Consider the following 27,403-nt stretch of genomic DNA (forward strand, 5'->3'; position numbering starts at 1 on the left):
ATGTATGATCCTGTAACTACTTGGTATCGGATTGATACCCAAATATGTGGTATCATCCAAAACTAATGTAAAGTATCAAACAACAGAAGAATTAGTGATTATTACATTTTAACAAAAATGTAGATAGAACATGTTAAAAGAGAAAGTAAGCAGATATTAACAGTAAATGAACAAGTAGATGAATAATTAATTTTCTACGACTTGTCCTTAATGTTGACAAAATAAGAGAATGGTAAATGATACAATATGTTACTGCATATGTCAGCTGACTAATTAGGAGCCTTTGTTTGTTTACTTACTACAAACAGACAAGTTGTCTAGTATGTTCACTATGTTGTTTAAGGATTTAACTGCAATAAGAAACATATGTTTAATGTACCCTTAGATTTTTTGTTAAAAGAAGCCTTTTTTTGTGGTCCCTTTTATTTAGAAAATTACCGAAAAGTATCAAAATAGAATATTGGTATCGTTACAACACAAGTTCATAGTCTTAAAATCAAAAGCAATCAGCCATTCCAGTAAAAGTAGTGGGCATGGAAGGGGGGGTTGCCGCTTTAATTTCCATTTTGACTGTAACCTCATGTGACAGAAGTAAACCTGGCCCTTCATGTAATGAGTCCACAAGGTCAGGAGGAGCTCATTAGGGTCTAAATGCACACAGTGACAGAGACTTTAATCAAATTACCACATTTAAGCCCAGAATAACTTCAGGCTTCATGCTGAAGATGTAAACCTCTACCACTACCTGATTCATTCCTGCAAAGAATAGCCACACATGGGTACAGTTTCATGTTTGATGAAAATTGCGCAATATTTTGCATGTGTTGCCTACATGTGCGATTGACAACTTCAACGCAATGTTCAATTACTTATTCCCTTTGATACTTGTGCCGCACAGAACCTCAAATTTTGTCTATGTTTATTCGTGAAGTTGCTGTCGGAGCAACACCCCCACCCCTCGTCGTCGTCACGTCGTGTCATTGCTGGTTTACGAGCAGAGGAGCATGTTCGGCAGCGCACAATCACAGAGTACTTACAAGCAGACACAGTGTGTAGACAGAAAAAGGAGAACGGACGCATGTTGGCTTAAAAACTAACGATAAAGGTGAAGTTATAACACTGAAACGCCCTCAGGAAGAGATGCTTTAAGACATGGCTAGCTAGCTAGGAGCTAAAGTCCAGCCCCAGTCTGCAGTGTTTTAGCTACTTCTAAATCACTAATCCTGGTCTCCATGGCAACAAATAAAGTATGTTTCTTACAAGTATCATCCCTGCAGGACGAGGAATAGCTAAACATGCTTCACTACACACCGTAGCTGACCGGCATCACAATGTAAACAAACGCCATTGGTGGATCCACACCTAACATTCACTGTAATGATACAGAGTACAGGAGCGTATCTAGTCGATACTACTATGATTAGATCGATATTTTTTAGCATCACAAAATCGTCTTTCGTTTAAAAAAAATTATATTATGTTTATAAACTCAGGAAATATGTCCCTGGACAAATGAGGACTTTGAATATGACCAATGTATGATCCTGTAACGACTTGGTATCGGATTCATACCTACATTTGTGGTATCATCCAAAACTATTGTAAAGAATCCAAACAACAGAAGAATAAATGATTATTACTGTCACAGTGTGTAGGTGGTGACGAACCCCAAGATGCAGAGATGGCAGGCTTTGTCCAGGAAAACATGATTTAATGTTCATAAAATAAAGGTAACAACACAAACCAGGAACTAGGAATAGCCAAAACTGAAAACAGGAACCAGCAAACAGAAAAAACTGGAAACAGCTAATGGCTAACAAGAAAACACGAAACAAAAGAGCTAGGAAAAAGCAAACTACAAATAGCTAACAGGAACAGCTTACCGCTACGATGACAGGTACAAGGACAAGTAGTAGCACAACAGGTAATAATACCTGGGATTTATATAGCGCTTTTCGAAGTACCCAAAGTCGCTTTACATGTTAAAAACCCATCATTCATTCATTCACACCTGGTGGTGGTAAGCTACTTTCGTAGCCACAGCTGCCCTGGGGTAGACTGACGGAAGCGTGGCTGCCAATTTGCGCCTACGGCCCCTCCGACCACCACCTATCATTCATTCAACATTCATTCACCGGTGTGAGCGGCACCAGGGGCAAGGGTGAAGTGTCCTGCCCAAGGACACAACGGCATGGTATGAGGCAGGGAGCGAACCTGCAACCCTCAGGTTTCTGACACGGGCGCTCTACCCACTACGCCATGCTGCCCCTAGTAGTAGCTGTAACGATATCGACACAACAGGTAGAAATGACAATAATCCAGCAGTGACTGGAGGGCAGGGCAGGTATAAATAGCAGCTGGCTGAATGACACCAGGTGTGGCCAGGTGCCAATCAGCCACAGCTGAGGGGACAGCACTCAGAGAGACAAACAGGAAACTGAACCAAAATAAGAGTGCTGACAGGAAATAAAACAAACACAGAAGAAAAACTAAAACTTAACCAAACTGTCAGGGACAAGCCTGACAATTACATTTTAACAGAAGTGTAGATAGAACACGTTAAAAGAGAAAGTAAGCAGATATTAACAGTAAATGAACAAGTAGATTAAAAATTTATTTTCTACCGCTTGTCCTTAAAGGCCTACTGAAACCCACTACTACCGACCACGCAGTCTGATAGTTTATATATCAATGATGAAATCTTAACATTGCAACACATGCCAATACAGCCGGGTTAACTTATAAAGTGCAATTTTAAATTTCCCGCTAAACTTCCGGTTGAAAAAGCCTTTGGAGGATGACTTATGCACGTGACGTAGCCAGGGGAACAGACGTATGGCTTCCCCATTGAATACAATACAAAAAAGCTCTGTTTTCATTTCATAATTCCACAGTATTCTGGACATCTGTGTTGGTGAATCGTTTGCAATTTGTTTAATGAACAATGGAGATTGCAAAGAAGAAAGTTGTAGGTGGGATCGGTGTATTAGCGGCTGGCTGTAGCAACACAACAAGAAGGACTTACTTGGATAGCAGACGTGCCAGCCGATGCTAGCCGCCAACCACATCTGTGTTGGGGTGAAGTCCTTCGTCGCACCGTCGATCGCTGGAACGCAGGTGAGCACGGGTGTTGATGAGCAGATGAAGGCTGGCTGGCGTAGGTGGAGCGCTAATGTTTTTATCATAGCTCTGTGAGGTCCGGTTGCTAAGTTGCTAAGTTAGCCTTAGCGTCGTTAGCAACAGCATTGTTAAGCTTTGCCAGGCTGAGAATTATTAACCGTGTAGTTACATGTCCATGGTTTAATAGTATTGCTGATCTTCTGTCTATCCTTCCAGTCAGGGATTTATTTATTTTGTTTCTATCTGCATTTGAGACAGATGCTATCACGGTAGCTCATGCTAAAGAGCTTCGTCGATGTATTGTCGTGGAGATAAAAGTCACTGTGAATGTCCATTTCGCGTTCTCGACTCTCATTTTCAAGAGGATATAGTATCCGAGGTGGTTTAAAATACAAATCCGTGATCCACAATAGAAAAAAGAGAGAGTGTGGAATTCAATGAGCCAGCTTGTACCTAAGTTACGGTCAGAGCGAAAAAAGATATGTATTTCACTGCATTCTAGTCCGTCACTCTAACGTTCCTCATCCACAAATCTTTCATCCTCGCTCAAATTAATGGGGTAATCGTCGCTTTCTCGGTCCGAATAGCTCTAGCTGCGTTGAAAACAATAGGAAAATATGAGGAAGTGAACAACTGACAACGTCACGCTACTTCCGGTAGGGGCAAGGCTTTTTTTTTTATCAGAGACCAAAACTTGCGAACTTTATCGACGTTGTTCTATACTAAATCCTTTCAGCAAAAATATGGCAATATCGCAAAATGATCAAGTATGACACATAGAATGGATCTGCTATCCCCGTTTAAATAAAAAAATGTCATTTCAGTAGGCCTTTAATAATTTTGACAAAATAATAGGAAGGAAAATGACAATTTATTAATGCATATGTCAGCAGCTAAATTAGGAACCTTTGTTTGCTTATGTACTACTAAAAGACAAGTTGTCTTGTATGTTCAGTATTTTATTTAAAGACAAACTTGCAATAAGAAACATATGTTTAAAGGCCTACTGAAATTATTTTTATTTTTATTTAAACGGGGATAGCAGATCCATTCTATGTGTCATACTTGATCATTTCGCGATATTGCCATATTTTTGCTGAAAGGATTTAGTAGAGAACATTGACGATAAAGTTCGCAACTTTTGGTCGCTGACAAAAAAAGCCTTGCCTGTACCGGAAGTAGCGTGACGTCACAGGTTGAAAGGCTCCTCACATTTCCCCATTGTTTACAATGCAGCGAGAGCGATTTTGACTGAGAAAGCGACGATTACCCCATTAATTTGAGCACGGATGAAAGATTCGTGGATGAGGAACGTGAGAGTGATGGACTAGAGTGCAGCGCAGGACGTATCTTTTTTCTTTAGCTACGGAGGCTTAAATGCAGATAGAAACAAAAGAAATAAACCCCTGACTGGAAGGATAGACAGAAAATCAACAATATTATTAAACCATGGACATGTAATTACACGGTTAATGCTTTCCAGGCTGGCGAAGCTTAACAATGCTGTTGCTAACGACGCCATTGAAGCTAACTTAGCAACGGGACCTCACAGAGCTATGCTAAAAACATTAGCTATCCACCTACGCCAGCCCTCATCTGCTCATCATCACCCGTGCTCACCTGCGTTCCAGCGATCGACGGAGCGACGAAGGACTTCACCCGATCATAGATGCAGTCGGCGGCCCGGAGACGTAGGAAGTCAAGGTGAGGTCGGCGGCTAGCGCGTCTGCTATCCTCCTGGTTGTGTTGCTGTAGTCCGCCGCTAATACACCGATCCCACCTACAACTTTCTTCTTTGCAGTCTTCATTGTTCATTAAACAAATTGCAAAAGATTCACCAACAGAGATGTCCAGAATACTGTGGAATTTTGAGATGAAAACAGAGCTTTTTGTATTGGATTCAATGGAGCCGAATACTTCCGTTTCAATGATTGACGTCACGCGCATACGTCATCATACATAGACGTTTTCAACCGGAAGTTTTGCGGGAAATTTAAAATTGCACTTTATAAGTTAACTTGGCCGTATTGGCATGTGTTGCAATGTTAAGATTTCATCATTGATATATAAACTATCAGACTGCGTGGTCGGTAGTAGTGGGTTTCAGTAGGCCTTTAATGTACCCTAAGATTTTTTTGTTAAACTAAAGCCAATAATGCAATTTTTTGTGGTCCCCTTTATTTAGAAAAGTATCGAAAAGTACCGAAAAGTATCAAAATACATTTTGGTACCGGTACCAAAATATTTGTATCGAGACAACACTAAAACACACACAAACAAATGAATGCATGGCTGAGTAGAGAGGAGCCAGGTGAAGAAGCACTATCACAGGAGCCCTTTGCACCAGGAGATCACCAGACCACGGCCACCAGGACGCTGACACGAAGCGCCATGGCCGATAATCCCTGATGCAGAGGGCTCCCTCTGAGGAACGTTGAAAAGTAAAAATAATAAAACATGCAAAATAGTAAGAGCCACGAGTAGAAATAGAGGATAAAACACACATAAAACATGTTATGAAGATTAAAAAAAATGTATATACATTAACTTCATAATAAACAAATAAAGTTAAATAAAAAGGAGCATAACTAATGAGATAAAAAAAAATAAAGTACGAATGACTTCAAATTTTTTTATAAATATTAGGTAAAAAGGAACTTGACATATTGTCTTTTTTTTGTTGATTCAGCTGTAGTGTACCAATTTGCACACTAGGTAGAGCAATAATACCAGCTATACTTTCATCCCCTCCTATTTGAAATGCATGAGAACGCCAAGAATACAGTTGTAACATTGTAATATTTGTTTGTTTTATTAAAGCTGTCTGAAAGGAAGCTCACTGCAAATGTAATGTAGGCTATTCTGTGGGAAACGTCATCAGTAGGAATGATTAAGCGTGTCGTCACTTGATTTGTTTTTCTTTATTATTACTTGTTAATCTCCAAAAGAAAGAAAATCTAATATTTTTAATGATTGACAAATCAATTCATAATACTGTGTGGGATATACAATGACATTATTAAAAATAGATCTTCAGATATTGGCTAAGAAACATTTAAAATCATCCAGCCAGCATAATGCATGCGTGAGGGGGAAAAAAAGATGCAGTGTTGACCACTGTCAAGTCATTTATCTACAAAAAGCTGAGTTGTTACTTTGCTGTCACTTTTCTATCTGTGACGCGAGGAGGCACTAATGAATCAGCCAATTGTGCAGGACAGAACTGTACACTGTCTACCCAACTGTGTGCATGCATACACGAGCAGCGCTTTACTTCAGTTTGTGTGAGGACATGAGTGTATTGCAACACACCTTTTCCAGCTTCAATTGCACAAAACAATGATTTTAATGTTATAGTGCTGCAAAGACAATGAGCAATGGATTGTTTAAATAGGATATGTAATCTATTAATTCAATTAATCATCAACTTGAGGTATATTTATTTGAACGCATTACATTATTATAAATATAGGTAGATACATGAATACAAAAGTGGCTTTATAATAGCTGTGGAGGGGCGTGGCCCTGCGGCGAAGCGGCATGTGTCAGGACCGGCTTCGAGATCAGCGACAGGTGAGTAGATGGCCCACCTGGGCGCGTTTATCTAATCACCTGTCAATCTGTTAAAGGCAGCAGCTGGGAAGGAGAGAGGGTGGTTGATGGTGGAGAGAAAACCCGAGCACAAGCATGAGAGAGCGAGGACTGACACGTAAACGCAATCACTGAAAAGGAACACAAAGAACATTTATTGAAAAATAAATCCCTGTTCAAGACCATGAATGCAGCTGTCATTGGGGGGTCATCCAACGAACCCGGAAGCAAGAGGCTTCCAGAATTTGGCGCCCAACCTGGCTGGATCACCGGCGGCGGGGGAGGACGATCCCCTGACGGCTCTCGCGGGCGTGCTCGCAGAGTTGGCAGCGAGCAGCCGCCAACAGTGCCAAGTTCTGCGGGCGTTGGCGGATCAGATGGGCGGGGCACGGCCAATGCCTCCGGCTGTCACCATAAACCGTATGGGGGGAGAAGAGGAACCCCATGCCTTTTTGGACATTTTTTCGGCCACGACGAAAGCATGTGCGTGGCCGAAGGAAGAGTGGGGGTGCGGCTCTTGCCGCTCCTGACAGGGGAGGCGCATCGCGTGGCGCTCAGCCTACCGGCGGCATCCAGAATGCACTTCACGGACCTGAGGAAGGCGGTGCTAGACCGGACGGGAGGCACCGCTGAAGATTACAGATGAGATTTTTCCTTGCCCTTATGTGGGCTCTGTACCGCGGATGTCGTTGTGGCTTGTGCAGCCCTTTGAGACACTTGTGATTTAGGGCTATACAAATTAACATTGATTGATTGATTGATTGATTGATTTACACGATGAGTCGGGTGTGTCTTGACCTCCGTGGCGGAGGCTCTGCCGAACCCCTAGGGTTTGATCGAACCCAGGTTAAGAACCACTGACCCACCCATAATGACCAACATTAAAATACAGTAGCGTAGTAGGCCTAAGTATTCATTAAAAACAAGGCAGAGATTTTATTTAACAAGTATGTATAATATTTTTGGCCAATTTAACATTACACACAGTTTGACCAGTAACACTGTGTTTGAATATTTAATAAAGTGATAGACGAACAGATGAATCCCGTGTACCACTACAGTTTAAGAATCACTGGTCTAGGTCCATAAAAAGCGCTGAAGCTAATACATCAACAAACAACAACACCTTTCTGTATTGAATGTTAAACATGTTTCATTTTCCTCTGCTTCAGACAATATAAAACACATCAAACGGACCCATCAATACAGTGCAAGCATACGTTACTAATATTGGTTTAAAGGCCTACTGAAATTAAATGTTCTTATTTAAACGGGGATAGCAGGTCCATTCTATGTGTCATACTTGATCATTTCGCGATATTGCCATATTTTTGCTGAAAGGATTTAGTAGAGAACATCGACGATAAAGTTTGCAACTTTCGGTCGCTGATAAAAAAAGCCTTGCCTGTACCGGAAGTAGCGTGACGTCACAGGTTGTGGAGCTCCTCACATCTGCACATTGTTTACAATCATGGCCACAAGCAGCGAGAGCGATTCGGACTGAGAAAGCGATGGTTACCCCATTAATTTGAGCGAGGATGAAAGATTTGTGGATGAGGAAAGTGAGAGTGAAGGATTAGAGGGCAGTGGAAGCGATTCAGATAGGGAAGATGCTGTGAGAGGCGGGTGGGACCTGATATTCAGCTGGAAATGACTAAAACAGTTAATAAACACAAGACATATATATACTCTATTAGCCACAAAACAACCAGGCTTATATTTAATATGCCACAAATTAATCCGCATAACAAACACCTCCCCCCTCCCGTCCATATAACCCACCAATACAAATCAAACACCCGCACAACACACTCAATCCCACAGCCCAAAGTACCGTTCACCTCCGTAAAGTTCATACAGCACATATATTTCCCCAAAGTTACGTACGTGACATGCACATAGCTGCACGCACGTACGGGCACGCGATCAAATATTTGGAAGCCAAAGCTGTACTCACGGTAGCGCGTCTGCTATCCAACTCAAAGTCCTCCTGGTTGTGTTGCTGTAGCCAGCCGCTAATACACCGATCCCACCTACAGCTTTCTTCTTTGCTGTCTTCATTGTTCATTAAACAAATTGCAAAAGATTCACCAACACAGATGTCCAGAATACTGTGGAATTTTGCGATGAAAACAGACGACTTAATAGCTGTCCACAATGGTGTCCCAATATGTCCGCACAATCCGTGACGTCACGCGCAAACGTCATCATACCGAGAAGTTTTCAGCAGAATATTTTGCGGGAAATTTAAAATTGCACTTTACTAATCTAACCCGGCCCTATTGGCATGTGTTGCAATGTTAAGATTTCATCATTGATATATAAACTATCAGACTGCATGGTCGGTAGTAGTGGGTTTCAGTAGGCCTTTAAGAGAACAGATTTATCCTTTTGCTCAGATAACAAACTTTAAAACAGTTCTCCTTGTGTACAGGTATGTGGAAGGGCGGGGCTGGCAGTCTGACAGCGAGGCAGGGCACACCGGAGCCCACTCCAAGATGGCGGCGAGGAGGTGTGGACGGCGAGCCAGCGGTGAGGCGGGGCGCGCTGGGATCGACGCCGCAAACATCAAGTGCGTGGATCGCCGAGCTGGGCACAATCAAGTAATCCCGGTGAACTGAGTAAAAGGGCGACAGCCGTGAACGTCAGACAGAGGAGCCCAGAGAGAAACGGAGAGAAGAGAAGGAGCAAGCGAGAAGCGGATGCTGACCGAGAGAGACGGAGAGCGCGAGGAAGAAGACATCGCAAGAAGCTGAAAAGCTGGAGCGGAAGAGCGAGCAGCAGACGGAAAGGCTGAAAAGCAACCTGGAAGAGACTTTGTTATTGAAAAATAAAAGAAGTCTAAACCTGCTAGCCAGAATGTCCTTCCTTGGTGGTCCCTCAAACCCGCACGACAGCACGCGACTGTCACAAAGTATTTCCGTGGTCTTGTGCCAAAGTACATCGCTGACATGTTAGAACCATATGAACTATCTCGGCCTCTGAGAACCTCAGGGAGTGGTCTCCCTCTGGTGCCAAGAGTCCCATGGGGAGGCTGCATTTCAGTTGTATGCTCCTAAAATATGGAACAGTTGTTTGCAGATGTGAGACAGGCCTGAATGTTGGCAATGTTAAAATCCCAGCTGAAAACACTTTGTGCATATGACAACTGAAATAATTTAATCTACACTTTTTGATTTTAATTTGAATCTGATTGTTTTTATGATGATTTTATTTTGTGATTTTTAGTTGAATTCTGAATATTTTTAGGATTACTTTATAATTTTATTTTTGCTTTCTTGTAATTTTCTGTACAGCACTTTGAATTGCCACGTGTACAAATTGTGCTTTATAAATAAACTTGGTTTGCCTTGCTTTATAAAAAAAAAGTGTTATACATTCTATCAAACTATCTAAAGTGTTGCCTCTTGAGCTAATGTGTCTTTATGGGTTTGTGGTCAACATGTGACCAATGCACCCCATCTTGTATCACTGTGAAACTGCTCGCAACCAGAACACACATTTAACAACAATAACACCACATACAAAAAACACAGACACATATGTACTAGAGATGCGCGGTCTGCGGACACAATCGCGGAGTCTGCGGATAAACCGCGGGTCGGGCGGGTGACATGACGAAAAAAATAGATTTTAAATAGATTCAGGCGGGTGGCGGTTGAACCAATTCGGAAATATATATATATAGTTAAATGTTGTTATTCCTGCATAGTGCTAACAAAAAAAAAAAGTAAGTAGACAGGTTGGATATGTTAAACGAATTAGTCTACGTTACCTAGCTATACCAAATAAGCCCATGTCTAACCTATATTGAGTTCGGTCAGCTGAATAATTTTGATGGTTACATGTTGTTTGGGCGCACTACAATGCAAAGGAATTAAGGCAATTGCGTTGTTTATTGTGGTTTTTTTCTATTCGAGATATACTACTGTGTGTTAATTATTTGGCCTCGCTTTCAAGTGAAGCACATCTCCGATTGGCTACAATGTAGGGCTATTTAGCCTGCTTTGTTTGTCGCGATTATAATTCAAGTTTGATGATAAAGTGCAGTCTGATGGGTTTGATTTCCCCCCTTCAGCTATTTGCCTTGGCCAATAAGTTGCAGGTAATTTATTATTATTATTTATTTAATTTATTTTTGTTTAAATAGGGATGATATACATATGTTATTGTATAATTTAAGTTTGTGCGTGTGATTGACAGCCTAAGGCTTATGAGGCACATTTTTTATTTCAACTTAAAAACGTATGAGCCTATGCCTATGCCTACAACATAGGCTATGTGCTTATCTTTATTTTCCTGCCTGTCGTTGACAATGGAGATTGTCTGATATTTTGTCATGGCTGCAGATCAATCAATAAAGGTTCATCTTTGTCACGAAATTGTTCACCGTTTCACTGTGCCCCCCGCCCTCGTCCCTATTTGAGCATTATAACGTTAAAAAGTTAATATTCATTTAAATAAATTCAGAACATTTTTTTTACCTAACGAAAATATAGGCCTAGTCTTTCTAAAACATTTTTTTAACTTCTTAAAAGCATCGTTCTGCTTGCTGCAACTGCGCACACAAAGTGTGAGGAACGCACTCCTGATCTGAGGGCATTGGCAACAATAGTCAACAGTTTTTTAATGGAAATGACAATAATATTATAATAATGATAAATAATATTATCACGCGTTAATATCTCTTAGCCACTAATGCGTGGCCAAGAGATATTAATGCGTGGCACGCATTGAATGTCTCTGCTGCATTGGATCAGTCTCCTTTCTTTAACAGGCAAAAGCTTTCTAACCTCACTAATGCCTTGCATCGTCTGTATTAGATACTGTATATAACAACGGGCGGGTGGCGGGCTGGTGTGGTTTTGATAAAATGTTGGTTCGGGTGGATGGCGGATTAAATAATTGCCTATCCGCGCATCTCTAATACGTACACATGAAGGAAGGAATGGAAAACACTGAGGAAAAACAGTTAAGTGATAATGAGTCATTAAGCGAACAATTGGTATTCACCACAAAAAACATCCAGTTGGGCAATTATAACATGTTTAACTGCAAAACATTTTCTAAATGTTTTAAGGCAAGGCACGTTTATTTTTAGAGCACCAATTGTACACAATGCAATTCAAACTGCTTTTCAGAAAATTACAAGAAGGCAAAAATAAAAATAATCATAATTCAAATTATAATCAAATCACACCTTTCTTACTTATTGGTACCTGTTTTTGTGTATATCGGATCTGCATAAGTCTCGAAAATTTGAAACCAAACCATAGAGGCATACCTTCTCCAAACGAGCCGAATGGAATTTGTCAAATTTGTGGCCTTTTTCCCCATTGGTGACGTCAGCAGATATCTCCATATATGGTAAAGTTTTACCCGAAGAGCTTTTCGCGAGTCCACCATTGTGATCCGACGCTGTAGTCAATAAGTTCCTTGTTTTTCTCTATCCTCTTGTTAAGTTAAAGTTAAAGTACCAATGATTGTCACACACTAAGTGTGGTGAAATGTGTTCTCTGCATTTGACCCATCCCCTTGATCACCCTCTGGGAGGTGAGGGGAGCAGTGGGCAGCAGCGGTGCTGCACCCGGGAATCATTTTTGGTGATTTAACCCCCAATTCCAACCCTTGTTGTGGGGCAGACTGGCTCGTACGTGCACATGCATTAGGGCTGCATGTTGAGGTTTTAAATCACCGCAAGAGGCGGAGGGGTTTTTGGTTGTTTTTTTGTTCCCCGTCACCCATATTTACTTGACAGACATGTTCGCCAATCAGAATTGTTGACCCTCGCATCAAAAGGGTATAAGAAAACAGCTTTTTGTGTTTGCTGCAATAACAAACACCGTTTGCTCCATGGAAAAAGTTTAAATGCTGACTTGGCCTGGGCCGATAAGTCAATAAGTCAATCAATCGAACAAGAACTGAAAATGATGTTGAAATACTCTGCCAGCATCGATAAACTGCTATGTATGTGCGTACTTGTTTTCTTAGGCAGGGAGCAAGAGAAGGACGTCTCACTCTGTGCATTTCTCTCAGCACCTCAGTGCGTTTATTTAACAGTAGAATTGACTGGACAGAGTGAGCCCTCGTATCAGTCATTCACAATCTTTGTCTTGGTGGACGGAGAACAAGGCCGCTCGCCCACAGGAAGCACTCGCTCCAACCGACTCACTTGTGAGATGATCCACTAAGTCAGTGTTTTTTAACCACTGTATCCCCCCCCGTGCGTCGGTTGAGGTGGGCAGGGTTGGGGGGCGCGGGGGTGTATATTGCAGCCCGGAAGAGTTAGGGCTGCATGAGATTCTGGGTATTTGTTCTGTTGTGTTTATGTTGTGTTACGGTGCAGATGTTCTCCCGAAATGTGTTTGTCATTCTTGTTTGGTGTGTGGCGCATATTTCTAACAGTGTTAAAGTTATTTATATGGAACCATCAGTGTAACCTGTATCGCTGTTGATCAAGTGTGCGTTGCATTCAATTGTGTGCGCGTGCAGAAGCCGCACATATTATGTGACTGGGCCAGCGCTCGTTGGACTGGATTAAATGTGGACGTGACAATTTTAGGTAGGGGCACTGAAATTTGGGAGTTTCCCGGGAGGGTTGGCAAGTATGAGAATTAGCGGTGAATGCGGTGTTACCGCGGCACCGCCGCTGTATATAATCGGCGGGCCAGCTCTAGTGTTAATTTGATATCGCCTCAAGGGCCAAGTGAAATTACACGGCGGGCCAAATTTGGCCCGCGGGCCAGAGTTTGACACCCATGCTGTAAAGGAATGAATTAAATATTTAAAATTACTGGTTAATAGTGCTATTATTAAGTGCAATGTCATGACTTTTTTCCCCCTGCAATTTCAAATGCACTTGTTTTAATAAATAAATACAGCATTAGAAAAGCATACACAATATGTGTAAATATATTAAGTCTGTGGTTAAAAGGACTTGAAAGGACTCGAAACTCAAAATGCAGGACTTGGGACTTTCCAGTCTTGACTTTGGACTTGACTCGGGACTTGAGGGCAAAGACTTGAGACTTACTTATGACTTGCAAAACAATGACTTGGTCCCACCTCTGTTAAGATGTGCCCTCAATTATTGCGTTTGGCCTAATTGTCTTTTATTTCCTAAACGCCTGTTTTTGATTTTCATTATTGAAGGCTGACACGCACAGCTGAAATGCATCCGTGGTTGATTGTGCCAATTTGTGTGTGCTAATAAAAACAGGTGCGCTTTGTGCTGTGATCGCATAAACAAAGTTCTTTTCTCTCGTGCGTTTTTGATGATTATTATACGGTGCTGTTAAAATGTTGGTTTCTCTACGCAAATCCGCTGAGCTGTTTTCAACCTGCCAACATTACATAAACAATATAAAAAAAGGAACCACTTAATAATAACAACAACAATTTTACATTTTAAGAATGCAATACAGTTCATTGCATTCATTGCATGCAAAATAGTAATCAATGTTCATTTTGCCAACATACCATGTTTGAGATGAAAACACATGTATATATAAAATTAGTTCAAAATTAATATTCCCTGAGAAAGTTAAAATAAAAATATATTCTTAGTATCAAAAATAAAACAATAAACATACTTTTTATTATATCAAACATAAAAAGTGGATTAGGTAGTGCCTTAAATACTGCATTTGAAATGTGCAACTTCATATACATAACTAATATGGCTGACAGGAACTTGGCACACAAGTGCTACCACTGTGAACAATGACTTGGAACTCGTACATTCTATTGAGACTGTAGTGAGTGAAAGTGCAAACTTTCCAAGTAGCATGTGGTTGCATGACTTGAATAACCTGAATAACTTTGAACGACTGCTTTCGCGTGGTTACCAATGAAAGGCTAATTGAACACGCCAGCTTGGATAGCGTTGTTAGTTTTCAACACCCTTTGGCGGCATTTGATAACTTTGAGGGAGTGAGAGAACATTCTGGTTATCATAATGAATAACATTTATTTTACTAACAACTTTTACGTTTACATTTGATAATAGATTACTTGCCTCGCTTCTGCACGTCCCTCAATCGGATGCTTTATCAGCATCGAACTTGTGCTATTGTGGTATGCGAGCTCTATTTTGCAATGTTTGCATACAAATGCGTTTTCCTTCGATTTTAGTGTGAACTGTTCCCACACCCCAGACGACCTTTGTCGCTTCTTAATTCTCTCATTTTGCTATGGCTCTGGTCCACTGCTTTCTGCGGAGTCTGCCATTGTGAGTTATGTTGGGGAAAAAGTTTTCTAAACTCAAGCGTATTTAAAAGACCGGTGTTGTGCAGTGAAGGGGGCGTATGATCTGTGACGTAAACACGCTTTGCAACACTTAAACAGTCCGTGCGAAACGTGAGCTTTGACTACTGTTTAATAAACGAGGCAAAATGTCGTTAAAAAAACTAAATGAGGCTTCGAGGCAATGATAATTCCTTGAATATATTTTGTAATCGAATTACTTGAGGAATCGTTTCAGCTCTACTTTAAATAGACTCCTTTTTAGACCAGTTGATCGGCTGTCTCTCTTTTCTGCTCTGCCCCCCTCTTCTGCGTGGAGAGGTTATCAGGTGACCACGGATCAGTTTCCACGAAAATTGCGCTAGCTGTTCCAAATCAGGACCTGATATGGACCACTCCTCTGTGCATCAACTGGTGACCTCTCTGCACTGCTGACTTGTCTACTTACAAGAGGATCCCCTGCTGGCCTCACTGTGGACTAGACTTTCACATTATTAACTGTATCCATCCATTGCACCGGTCACTAGGGGGGATCCCCATATCTGCGGTCCCTCCCCATAGGTTTGTAATTAAGCCCATTAAGTTGAGTTTTTTTCTTGTCCTGATGTAAGATCAGATGTGGTTTGTGCAGCTCTTTGAGGCATTTGTGATTAAGGGCTACATAAGTAAACTTTGATTGATTGATTGATTTAATGCCTTCTCATTTGGATGAGCATGACAAGAAACAGATTCTGACTGGCTCCTAAGTAGGCAGTAAGTACGCGCCCCAGTTCAAGTCTGCCGCTTAACCAGTAAGTACGCGCCCCAGTTCAAGTCTGCCGCTTAACGAATGTCACCGAGCAATGACTAAGTTTGTGGACAAAAGTTTGCATTTTCGGTAGGTGAATGTTCAATTTTAGTCAAAGAAAAGTTGCAAGTTTTCTTGTAACCTGATTTTCTCTCAGTCAAATTATACAGGTGAAACTAATTTTTAAACTCAAATTAGAACATGGTTTAAAAGTCCATTCGTGTCAGCAATTAACTTCAAATATAAAACTAATCTGTGATATTAACTTATTACATGCAAAGTGAGGTATATCAAGCCTTTGTTTGTTATAATTTTGATCATTTTACAGCTTACAGTTTTTGAAACCTTACATATTCTGAGATTTTCAATTCAAAGTTTTCATAAACTGTAAGCCATGTTCATCAAAATTATAACCAATAAAGGCTTGACATACCTCACTTTGCATATAATAAGTTAAAATCACATGTTACTAAATGTTGCATTCTTGTGTAATTTTCACATGATTAAATTCTACGGAAAAATAATAAATTGGCTCTTTTTTCTCAAATAAAAATCGATAAGAGAACCGTTAAGAAACCAAACCTTATTCTTTACTTCCACAATTTTCTAAAAACATTGAAAAACTTTTCAATAACAGATTAGAGAGTTTCACAAACAAAAATAGAATACTCACTGTGAACCAATATGGATACAGAGCTAATTTTTAAACTTTGATGGCTTTAATTACCAATGCAATAGATAGTAAAGAACAATGTGCAGCAGCAGTGTTTATGGATCTAACTAAAGCATTAGACACAATTAATCACAATATTTTATTTAAAAAATTAGAATGGTATGGCATCAGAGGGTTGGTCTTAAACTGGATTAGAAGTTACTTAACCAACAGGAAACAATACGTGAAGCTAGGTGAACACACATTTACAATACGAAATATATCTTGTGGTGTACCCCAGGGATCAATACTAGGACCAAAATTGTTCAATCTTTATATAAATGACATTTGTAAAGAAACAAAAGATTTAAAGTTAGTATTATTTGCGGATGATACAACAGCGTTTTGTTCAGCAGAGAACACACAGAAGCTAATACAAATAATAACAGAAGAAATGAACAAATTAAAAAGATGGTTTGACAAAAACAGACTATCTTTGAATCTCAGTAAAACTAAAATAATGCTATTTGGTAACAGTAGAAGGGAAAGTCAAACACAAATACAAATGGAAAGAGTAAATTAAACCAAATTTCGAGGTATAATGATTGATGATAAAATGGACTGGAAATCTCATATAAAAAATATACAACATAAAGTGGCAAGAAACACATCAATAATGAATAAAGCAAAACATGTTCTAGACCAAAAATCACTCCATATTCTCTAGTGTTCGCTAGTGTTACTATATTTGAGTTATTGTGTAGAAATATGGGGAAATAACTACAAAACTACACTTCATTCATTAACTATGTTACAAAAAAGATCAGTTAGACTGATACATAATGTTGGATATAGAGAACATTTAAAACCCTTTATACATTGAATCAAAACTACTGAAATTCCACTACATAGTGAATTTTCAATCTGCTACCCAAGAATATACAACAATTCTTCTCAACAAAAGAGGAAAAATATAATCTTAGAGAAAAATTTCATTTAAAACATTTGTACGCACGTACAACACTTAAGACCTTCAGTGTATCAGTATGTGGAATTAAATTATGGAATGGATTAAGCAAAGAAATCAAACAATGTACTAATATAATCCACTTCAAGAAACTCTCCAAACGTACAACTGTTTACAAAGTACAAAGAAGAAGAACCATGATAACCATTCTGAATTTATTTCATCAATCAATTCATTTTCTAGATAATCTTATTTATTTTTAAATGTTATTACTTATGGAATATATTGTGAATAAATTGAGAACAGGAAGTGAACAAAAGTTTTAGCAACTGCTATGTAAAGGAAAAGGGGTAGGCTTAAATAAGCTCTGCTTCTTCCTACTCCTTTTTGAACATGTTGAATAGAGAATCTGGAAATTGTGATGTATCATGTTGTATGCATGCATGTTCGAAATAAACACAAACTCAACTCAACTCAACAAAACGACTCAACCTGAAGAGACGGTCAGAAAGCGGTTTAAAAATGGTCTGTGGAATATAATTTATGCAAAATGTTGACCAAAGAACAACCATTACATGTTACGTAGACCACAATCGCGCGACCGAGCAGCAGATTTGTGACGTAAAAGTAAGGGCGGGGACCACAGACGTAACCAGGAAGTGTCCCGTAGGCTAAACCGTCCCAATTCACATCGGACCCACTTTGTCGACCGCATGGGCTGGGTCCTTGGAAGGATGCAGCCCCCGAATTGTGACACAGCTGAGAAACACATGAATCAATCAATCAATCAATCAATCAATCAAAGTTTACTTATATAGCCCTAAATCACGAGTGTCTCAAAGGGCTGCACAAGCCACAACGACATCCTCGGCTAAGATCCCATTACATCACATTACTGACTGAGCAACTAAGGTGGCAATCTTTCGGCAATCAAAGTACCATACCATCACACCTGTCATTATCATCAAGTTCACTAGCAAAAACAAAACTTCTACATCAATGAGCATTTGACGTAGCACAACTCTGACATTGCTAAGAAGGCATGCAAGTTGAATAAGCAGAGGGAAATTCAGCGTCAACTGTATTTATACATCAAGTTAAATGAAGGACGGGAAGAAACCAATGACAGCTACAATAGTAACATAAAAAATGCCAGATTCGACAATATTAAAAGGGAACTGCACTTTTTTTTATTTTGCCTATCATTCACAATCCTTATGAGACCAGCACATATATCGTATGTCCTGGTGCAGCCTCAACAACCTGGAGCTGAACGCCCAGAAAACAGTGGAGATGATCATGGACTTCAGGAAAGTCACAGCCCCACCATCCCCCCTCACCCTGATTGACTCTCCCACTCCCGTCTCCATTGTGGACTCCTTCCGCTTCTTGGGCACCACCATCACCCAGAACCTCAAGTGGGAGCCGACCATCAGCTCCCTCATCAAGAAGGCCCAGCAGAGGATGTACTTCCTGCGGCAGCTGAGGAAACTTAAGGTGCCGACCGAGATGCTGGTGCAGTTTTACTCAGCCATCATCGAGTCCATCCTCACCTTCTCCATCACTGTGTGGTTCCCCGGTGCCACATTCCAGGATAAGCATCGACTGCAGCGCATCGTACGTGCTGCTGAGAAGGTGATTGGCTGCAAACTCCCATCCCTCCAGGACCTGTTCTCCTCCAGGACCAGGAGGCGTGTGGGTCGGATCACAGTTGACTCTTCTTACCCTGGACACAAACTATTCTCCCCTCTCCCCTCAGGCAGGAGACTACGGTCCATCCAGACCCACACCTCCCGCCATCTGAATAGTATTTTCCCCTCGGCCATCAGGCACATGAACAATAACAAGATCTGATAGCTCAGTTACAGCTCTTTTTATTACCAAATATGTGTTAAATGTGTTTTATGTTGCACCAAGAAAAAATCCTAGTTTGTGAACCCGTTCTCAAACAATGGCAATAAAAACTATTCTGATTCTGATTCTGATATGTCTTTCTTTTTTAATGCACTCCAAGTCGTAAACGAACGTTAGCAAAAGTCAGCTAACAGTAGAGCCAACGGGAGTCACTCTATTCTACCTATAAAGCACTCTAAAAAACATCCAAAAGCCTGCATCAACGTTTTATATACACTCTGTAAGTATATATGTAATGTAGTAACAGGCACATTCATAATAACATGCAATATTTACTTATTGTGCTCATTGAAAGCGTAGGGGGGCATATTAATTTCACAGACGCATCACAGCATTCCCTATTTCCTTCAACAACAACTACTAATCATGACAGATTTCATGAGAGCAATCAAATAATACTTTGAGACAAATCATGATCCAGAACCTTATATTTATGAGGTTGAATATACAGAAGACAAGCTACATCTTTTAGAGGCTGTGTGCTAAACAGATCCAGCTTTAGTGAAACGTAAGCATCATGCAGCATTATTGCTAAGTGCTAAACAAGATATATAAACTACGAACATAGAAAAACCAACACTTACTGTACAGTGTCTGCTCTCACCGGGATGCCGACCGATGGGATGTTCATATTGTTCCGTTTAGATGAAGAATTAAATCATAATCCAACCGAAGATAAAAATTAAATAAATATTTTAAAAAGGTGGCCACAAACAAGCGTTTTTTTGTGTGTCTTTCTCTAAATCTTCGGGTATAAGCTGAATGTGAAAGTTTACCAACTTCTCGGTTTATGGTTACAACCTTCTACTATCCAGGTGAGAGGTATAATTTCTAATCTAAAATAGACTTTTACCAGCTCAGTGGCGATGTAGTAGCTCATCGGCTCATTATGTCAATATAGCAGCACAAGCTAGCTTTCTGTTATGACGGCATGGCTAAAAATAGTTATAATAACAATATCGCTAATAGTTGGTTGATATTCAGGTCACTAGATGTAAATGTAGTATTGTTGGCAGTTTTTCAATGTTTTTTTAGAGGGCATTATGGGTGCAATAGACTACTCTCTGATTTGCATTGTTAGCCACCTAATATACGCCATATTTTACAAATTAGAATGCATGAACAAAAAAAAAAAACATGTGTTCTTGTCATAGGGATTGTGAATGATAGGCAAAATTCCCCAAAAAGTGCAGTTCTCCTTTAAGTACCGTATTTTCCGGACTATAAGGCGCACTTAAAATCTAATTTTTTTCTCAAAATTTGACAGTGCGCCTTATAACCCGGTGCGCCTAAAGTAAGGAATAAGTTTGGTTGAACTTACCCACCTTGAAGCTATTTTATTTGGTACATGGTGTAATGATAAGTGTGACCAGTAGATGGCAGTCAAACATAAGAGATAACTGTAAGCTGCACTATGATGGCAATATGACTCAGGTAAACAACACCACCATTATATATGTTCCATTGAAAATATAGAACATTACACACGGCGCTCAAAAATCTATCAAAATGTTTTAGTACGACTTTGGTAAGCTATGAAGCCCTACCGCTTGATGGATTGTACTATGCTTCAACACACGAGTATCATTATGGTGTGTGTATAAGGTAAGACATTATCTGGTGTTTTGTTTCGCAAAATCAACTTTTTTTACCTTCTGGTACCATCCATCCATTTTCTACCGCTTGTCCCGTTCGGAATCGCGGGGGTGCTGGAGCCTATCTCAGGTGCATTCGGGCGGAAGGCGGGGTACACCCTGGACAAGTCGCCACCTCATCACAGGGCCAACACAGATTGACAGACAACATTCACACACTAGGGACCATTTTTAGTGTTGCCAATCAACCTATCTCCAGGTGCATGTCTTTGGAGGTGGGAGGAAACCGGAGTACCCTGAGGGAACCCACGCAGTCACGGGGAGAACATGCAAACTCCACACAGAATGATCCCGAGCGCTGGATCGAACCCAGGACCTTCGTATTGTGAGGCAGACGCACTAACCCTGTCACTAAAAATTCGCCTTTGTAGTCCGTGCCGACACCGTAGTGGATAAGCTTCTTCTTTTTCTCTATCTTCTTGTTATGGGACATTCATCCTCCGCTGTTGCCATTTCTAATATAAAATAGCGTAAAGTTCTTACTTATATCTGTCAGTAAACTCGCCATGAAAGCGCTAAAACATACCGGTAAAGTGAGTTTACATTATTCACCCAAGCAACTTTAGTTATTGGAGAGTTCCGGTCAGACGTTTTTTCACGGTACACATTTCCGGTGTTGTTGTTTCGGGATGAGGAGATGCTGCTCTGTTATTGATTTAAGTAAAGTCTGAATGTCATTAAAACAGTAAGCTGCATCTTTTGATACTTCTTCCACTCCCGTCCTTGCACACTACACCGCTACAACAAAGATGGCGGGGAGAAGACGCTGCCGAAGGTGAGCCACGTAAATAAGACCGCCCACAAAACGGCGCATCCTGAAGCGACTGTCAGAAAGCGGCTTGAAGATGATCTGTAAAACATAATCTGTGCAACATTTTGACCAAAGAACCACCATTACATGTTATGTAGACCAGAAGGAAGATTTCAATTTAGAAAAAAATTATAATAATATGACTCCTTTAATGCACCTTATAATCCGGTGCACCTTATATATGAAAAAAGATCAAAATTGGACCATTCATCTGCAGTACGCCTTATAATACAGTGAGCCTAATGGTACGGAAAATACGGTAATACCTAACATTAATTGACTATCTCCAATACAATAAGTTTAGGTTGTTTTCCAATACCTTCGCTTGTTTAACATGTCTGAAAAAAATAAATCATAATCATAACCAATTAATGAACCGCCTTGATCTGATGCAGGTGTTAGCATTGGAAATGAGAATTTACAAGGTGATTCCAAAATCATTTCCTCAGAATTGGGTGATTTTATAATTTTTTTTCCACTCTGCTTGATCTAATAATGAAACTATTACTGACTACCACAATTTATATTTTTAATTTATTGTAGCGTTTCTTAAAGCCTGAAAGCTGTCATTTGAAATATCAACAGTTTTGTGTCATGTCTGTCATCTGCTTTTTATTCTACAAAATTTACCAATAAACATGAACAATAAACAAAGCAGACTTAGAAAGACTAATTAATGCCTTTGTCTCCACAAATTAGACTACTGTAATGGCCTTCTCACTAGGCTCTAGACAAGCTGGAAAGCAAGTAAGTATTCACAGCATTTCCTCAATAATTTGTTGACGCACCTTTGGTAGCAATTCCTCATTCCTCTTTGCAGTGCCTCTCAAGCTCCATCAGGTTGGACGAGAAGTGGTTGGTTTTCATCCAGAATGTCTCTGTACATCCTGTGAACACTTATGTAAATGTGATTTTTTTACTTTTAATACATTTGCAAATGTTCATTATTCAGGGTTCGTACACCTTTTCCATGGCCAAATTCAAGCACCTTTTAAGGACTTTCAAGATCATTTTTCCAGTACCCTTTAAAAGGCGTAAAACCAGTGTGAATCAATCCATAGCCTTGTTGTTTGAGGTCACCAAATGCTGTCTGTAGGAAAAATACGGAAAATCTGATCAAACCTAAGCCTAACATTGAACCAGCAGTTATCATTAACTGAATGGGGCATAGAAAATGAAGCAGTGTTTCTCTTTCTGACTATTCAATGTCATTGGTGTTTGCAAACGTGTCTCCATTTGTGTTGTTTTTCAAATTTCTTGTTCTTTTTCTTACTTACAGCACTCAGTGACATTGAACAGCACAGATTGATTCACACAGTATTTGTGCTTGTAAACTGCATAACGTGATATAAATACACGCACCCTCAAAATGTCAATTTCACTCATTTATTAACAAAACTGTTCCACATTAATATAAGGATAATAAATTAAAGGAACATATTTTGTTTGTTTCACAACACCTCAGTCACCTGTCATTAAGCATATCTAGCCTTATAACTGTGGCTACGATAAAAAATTAACAAAAAGACAAAAGTTTACTTTTTTGCTTTCACTGAGGTAGCCAGACAAGTTAGTAGACAACGAAAATAATAGAGCAAGAAATGCATACAACCATGTTGTGTAAAAACTACAAACACATTCATATTAACTCAGCTCTAAGTTGTGAAAAAGGTTACAAATTATACATTACATGACCTTCACAGTACAAACAAGTCCAATAATGGACTAATAATTTCCATCCAATGTTCAATAAAACGATAACCTCCCGCCATGATGGACCGATGCACTACTGTCCTCTTGGGGGCGACACAGAGTCGTATATACGGCTCTGGCATGACTACAACCTAATGTAAGGGCTAATGTAAGATCAAGCGTGTAGCTTTAATTTTTAAAGGAAACTTTTTTTCTTTTTTTTTTCATTTTATAATTAGCCTATTGAGTCAGACTGCAGAGAAATATGATGAACATTTACAAGCATTTACAAGCACTTCACCCAAAATTCAAGCATTTTTCAAACCTTGAAAACGCAACATTAAAATCCAAGCATTTTCAAGGTTTTTAAGCACCCGTACGAACCCTGATTATTGGGTAGGGTTGGGTATCGAGTATCGATTGGAACCGGGACTAACTTTCCGATTCTCCCGGTATCGTTCAAAAGTTTAAATTTCGATTCCTATTTTCGATACATAGTCCGCCGACCGGAAAAAAAATAAAAAAATAAAAAAAGTCCGCCGAACCGGAAGAAGAAGCCGCTGAGCACCAACGAAGAAGCGCCCACCGCCGGAAATGTTAGCATAGCCGAGCGAGTCAGTCAAGCTCAAGCATGGATAGCGAGCGTCGGCGGTCGAAAGTGTGGCTTTACTTTACAAAAAAATAATAATAATAACCGCGAAATAACAGAGCTCCATGTCCATCAAGAAACGAGTGGAGAGAGAGCTGCAGATGTACCAGGACGTTCCACCGATACTTATGTCCCTGCTGCATGGTGGTGGTCCGGTGGAACCAACAAAAGACTTATCCTTTGCTGTCAGATCGCGCTTTCTCCTATTTATGCGTTCAAGCTTCTTCCACACCCAGCGAACTTGTATTTTCCACAGCAGGAGACACTATCTGTCCAGAACGCTCACGCATCCTGCCTGAGAAGGCGGATATGGTCATTTTCCTAAACAAGAACTGTCTCTGATTTTATACTGTACCTGCTGCTAATCTGGACTGGGTTTTGCAAGTTGTTTCTTATTGTTTATTTGCTTTTCTGCACCAGGTTAGCCCATCAGTGGGAGCACGGTAACATTTTTAAGTACCTGCAGCATCATACACTTGTGTGTGTAAGTGTGTTTTCATGAGGTTTCCTGCAGCATCATACACTTGTGTGTAAATGTGTTTTCATGAGGTTTTCAAAAATAAAGCTCTCTTGAGGAAAGTGTACCCCTGGGAAAATGTATTCATAATTTATAATATTTATATTCAAGTTCATAGATTTGATATTTATATTCTAGTTGAAAACAGCCATGTGAGGAATTTATAGTAAAGTTCATAAAAAGTTAATAGAATTAAAATTGATGGAGAATGTCAGACTATTTCATTCAGAAAGACTGTAGGTTAGCTAGCTCATTTAAAATATCCTAAACTTTTTTTTTTACCCTGCCTCTTAAAAGAATTGGAATCGAGGATCGCCAGGAATCGGAATCGAAACAAAGAACCGGAATCGGAACCGGAATCGCTCGAATTCAAACGATACCCAACCCTATTATTGGGTATTGTGAGGAGACTTTTGAGGACAAAAAGGATGTATGAATGTGTGTGTGAATGGGTGAATGTGGAAATACTGTCAAAGCGCTTTGAGTACCTTGAAGGTAGAAAAGCGCTATACGAGTATAACCCATTTATCATTTATTTATTTATTCAATTTTGATTAGGGCTGTGGAATGTGGAAAAAGTGAAGCGCTGTGAATACTTTACGGATGCACTGTCACATACTGGCAGATGTCCAGTATGTGTGGGAGATGTCAGCCACTCAAACAAAATAAACCAAATAAACAAGTTACAAGCACAACCTTAAGGCCATGCTAAGCCGTGTTGACAGAGGTTTATCTTGGAGACAGTGAGGCTGAGCATAACCATTTGTTACACAAGCTGACCCGGCTTAATAAAAGACAACAGAGCAGCAAAAACAGTACATAACCATGGTAACGGTAGCCGGGCTCAAAGCTGCCACCTGTGATTTATCACTGTGCATTCGTACACAATCATGGGTGTGCCCTATAAAGCGGGTGAATAATGTGGTGTTTACTTAAAGGGTAAAACACTTCCTTGTTTGCACAACACTTCATAGTCACTTCATTGATTTCTACTGAAGGAACAAAGAATACTTTCCGGCTAAATCAGTCAAGCAATTAGCTTTCATTTTCGAAATGTTTGAAATACGTTGCAAGGAAGAGCAACTTACAGTACTGGACCACACACAAGGCACATATGTAATATGAACAGGGTAGGCACTACAAGCTGGGAAGGCAACTGACATGCCCAAGTTAAAACTACTCTTAAGAAACATTTTTGAAAAAAAATAAAAAGCAAAAATGCAACTTAAAAAAGTCATGATGCTTTTACGACTTTTTTAGATGCTCTTTAAAACAGCCAGAATTCTCGTACTATCAAGTGGTAGTGCATCCTAGTTCAAACCATAACAATGTCCAAACTAATAAAGCAGCACTGTATAAATACACACTGCTGCACTAATTGTACTATGTCTATAAATGTGTAAAACAGATAATTGCGTGGATGAGCTAGCCTGAAATATTTTAGACCCTGCGTGCACAATGACGAGGATAGACCCGTTAATAGTCCTTTGCAGGGTCAAACGGAAGCCATCTTAAAACCTTGAACTGTACATGACATCGTAAAAAGCAACATTTAAACATTCTTAGGTCATAAAAAAAAAAAATACACTTCACTACAACTGAATAAATACGGAGGAATCGCGCAAAGCTCTTCGGGTAAACCTATACTATGTACGGAGATATAGCGGCGAGTCAAATACCTAATGCTAACGCAAACAAAGGCGGGACACACTGCAAAGTTTGTTTAAAAAAATGCAGCAGCACAACAAAATGATTTCAGCATCTGAAAACGAAGCATCGAGCCGAGTGGGGGAGATGCAACTCTTTACGAGGCGAACAAAACTCAAACAACAACAAACTCCAGCTGAAAAGCAATTACAGAAGGTACCATGTATGATGAGAATGAAGCACAATGCACAGAGCAATCACTAAAACAGTCGCTCTGTACAAAAAGGGATCCTTGCCCATGTCAGGCACCGGGTGGTTGCCACAAACTGGCACTGGAGACCGAGGAGAATGTCACATATACTGCTGTTATCTCAAGAAGCTCTCCTGTGTTCTAATAATACATTGAGTAATCAAACAAGAGTGAACGTCTTTTGTATTATTTGAGATACGCTGACATGTTTACATTTAAAAGATTGCAACATTACATCATTTTGTCCACTGGCATTGAGCGCTTTTCAGAGGTGGCTCAGAGCTTATGAAAACCCTGAATTGAAACTCTGAGAAAATTTTGGGTTTTCAAAAACTGTCAGCCATGATGATCAAAATTATAACAATTAAGGGCTTGATATATCTCACTTTGCATGTAATGAGTTTATATAGCATACTAATTTTACCTTTGAAGTTGAATTGCTGACATTACTTTTTTTTTAATAAATATGTATATAGAGACATACGCTGATAACTTGAAGTAAATAAAGAAGATTAAAAACCAATTACAAACAAAATATTCCAAAAAATTTCAAAATAACTAAAAGCAGTCTTTTTCTCACAATGTGTCGACTTTTTTCTTATAAAATTGAGAACAATTTCTCATATTCTTTCTGTTTCTGTAATATTGCAATATTTTATCGTAAAATTATTACTTTTTTATGTAAAATTATTACTTTTTAATGCAAAATGGTGATATTTGACATATAAAATTCTGACTTTTATCACACTATGGCCAAGTTTTTTGTTGTTCTTGTAAAATAGTGACATAAATGACTTTTATCATAATTTTGCCAAGTAAAATTCTGATTATTATTATAACATTGCCAAAATGTTAAAGTTGTCTTATAAAATTGTGACTTTTGTCAAGTAAAATTACAACTCTTTTC

General features: G+C 39.6%; 1 protein-coding gene across 2 annotated transcripts in view; it reads right to left on the reverse strand.

Moving 5' to 3' along the window:
* The window catches only part of LOC133639184 (gamma-adducin-like), a 225,128-nt gene that overhangs the window by 192,772 nt on the left and 4,953 nt on the right, over positions 1 to 27,403 (reverse strand). Inside the window, exons 2-3 of one of the 2 annotated variants that reach the window (XM_062032278.1) lie at positions 22,730 to 22,831; positions 22,530 to 22,628 (exon numbers count right to left, since the gene is read on the reverse strand). The gene's annotated coding sequence lies outside the window, so the exon portion shown is untranslated. The remainder of the gene's footprint in view (positions 1 to 22,529; positions 22,629 to 22,729; positions 22,832 to 27,403) is intronic. The other variant, XM_062032277.1, reaches the window with a different exon arrangement.

The sequence above is a fragment of the Entelurus aequoreus genome, linkage group LG22 (assembly GCF_033978785.1).
Source record: "Entelurus aequoreus isolate RoL-2023_Sb linkage group LG22, RoL_Eaeq_v1.1, whole genome shotgun sequence".
NCBI lineage: Eukaryota > Metazoa > Chordata > Actinopteri > Syngnathiformes > Syngnathidae > Entelurus > Entelurus aequoreus.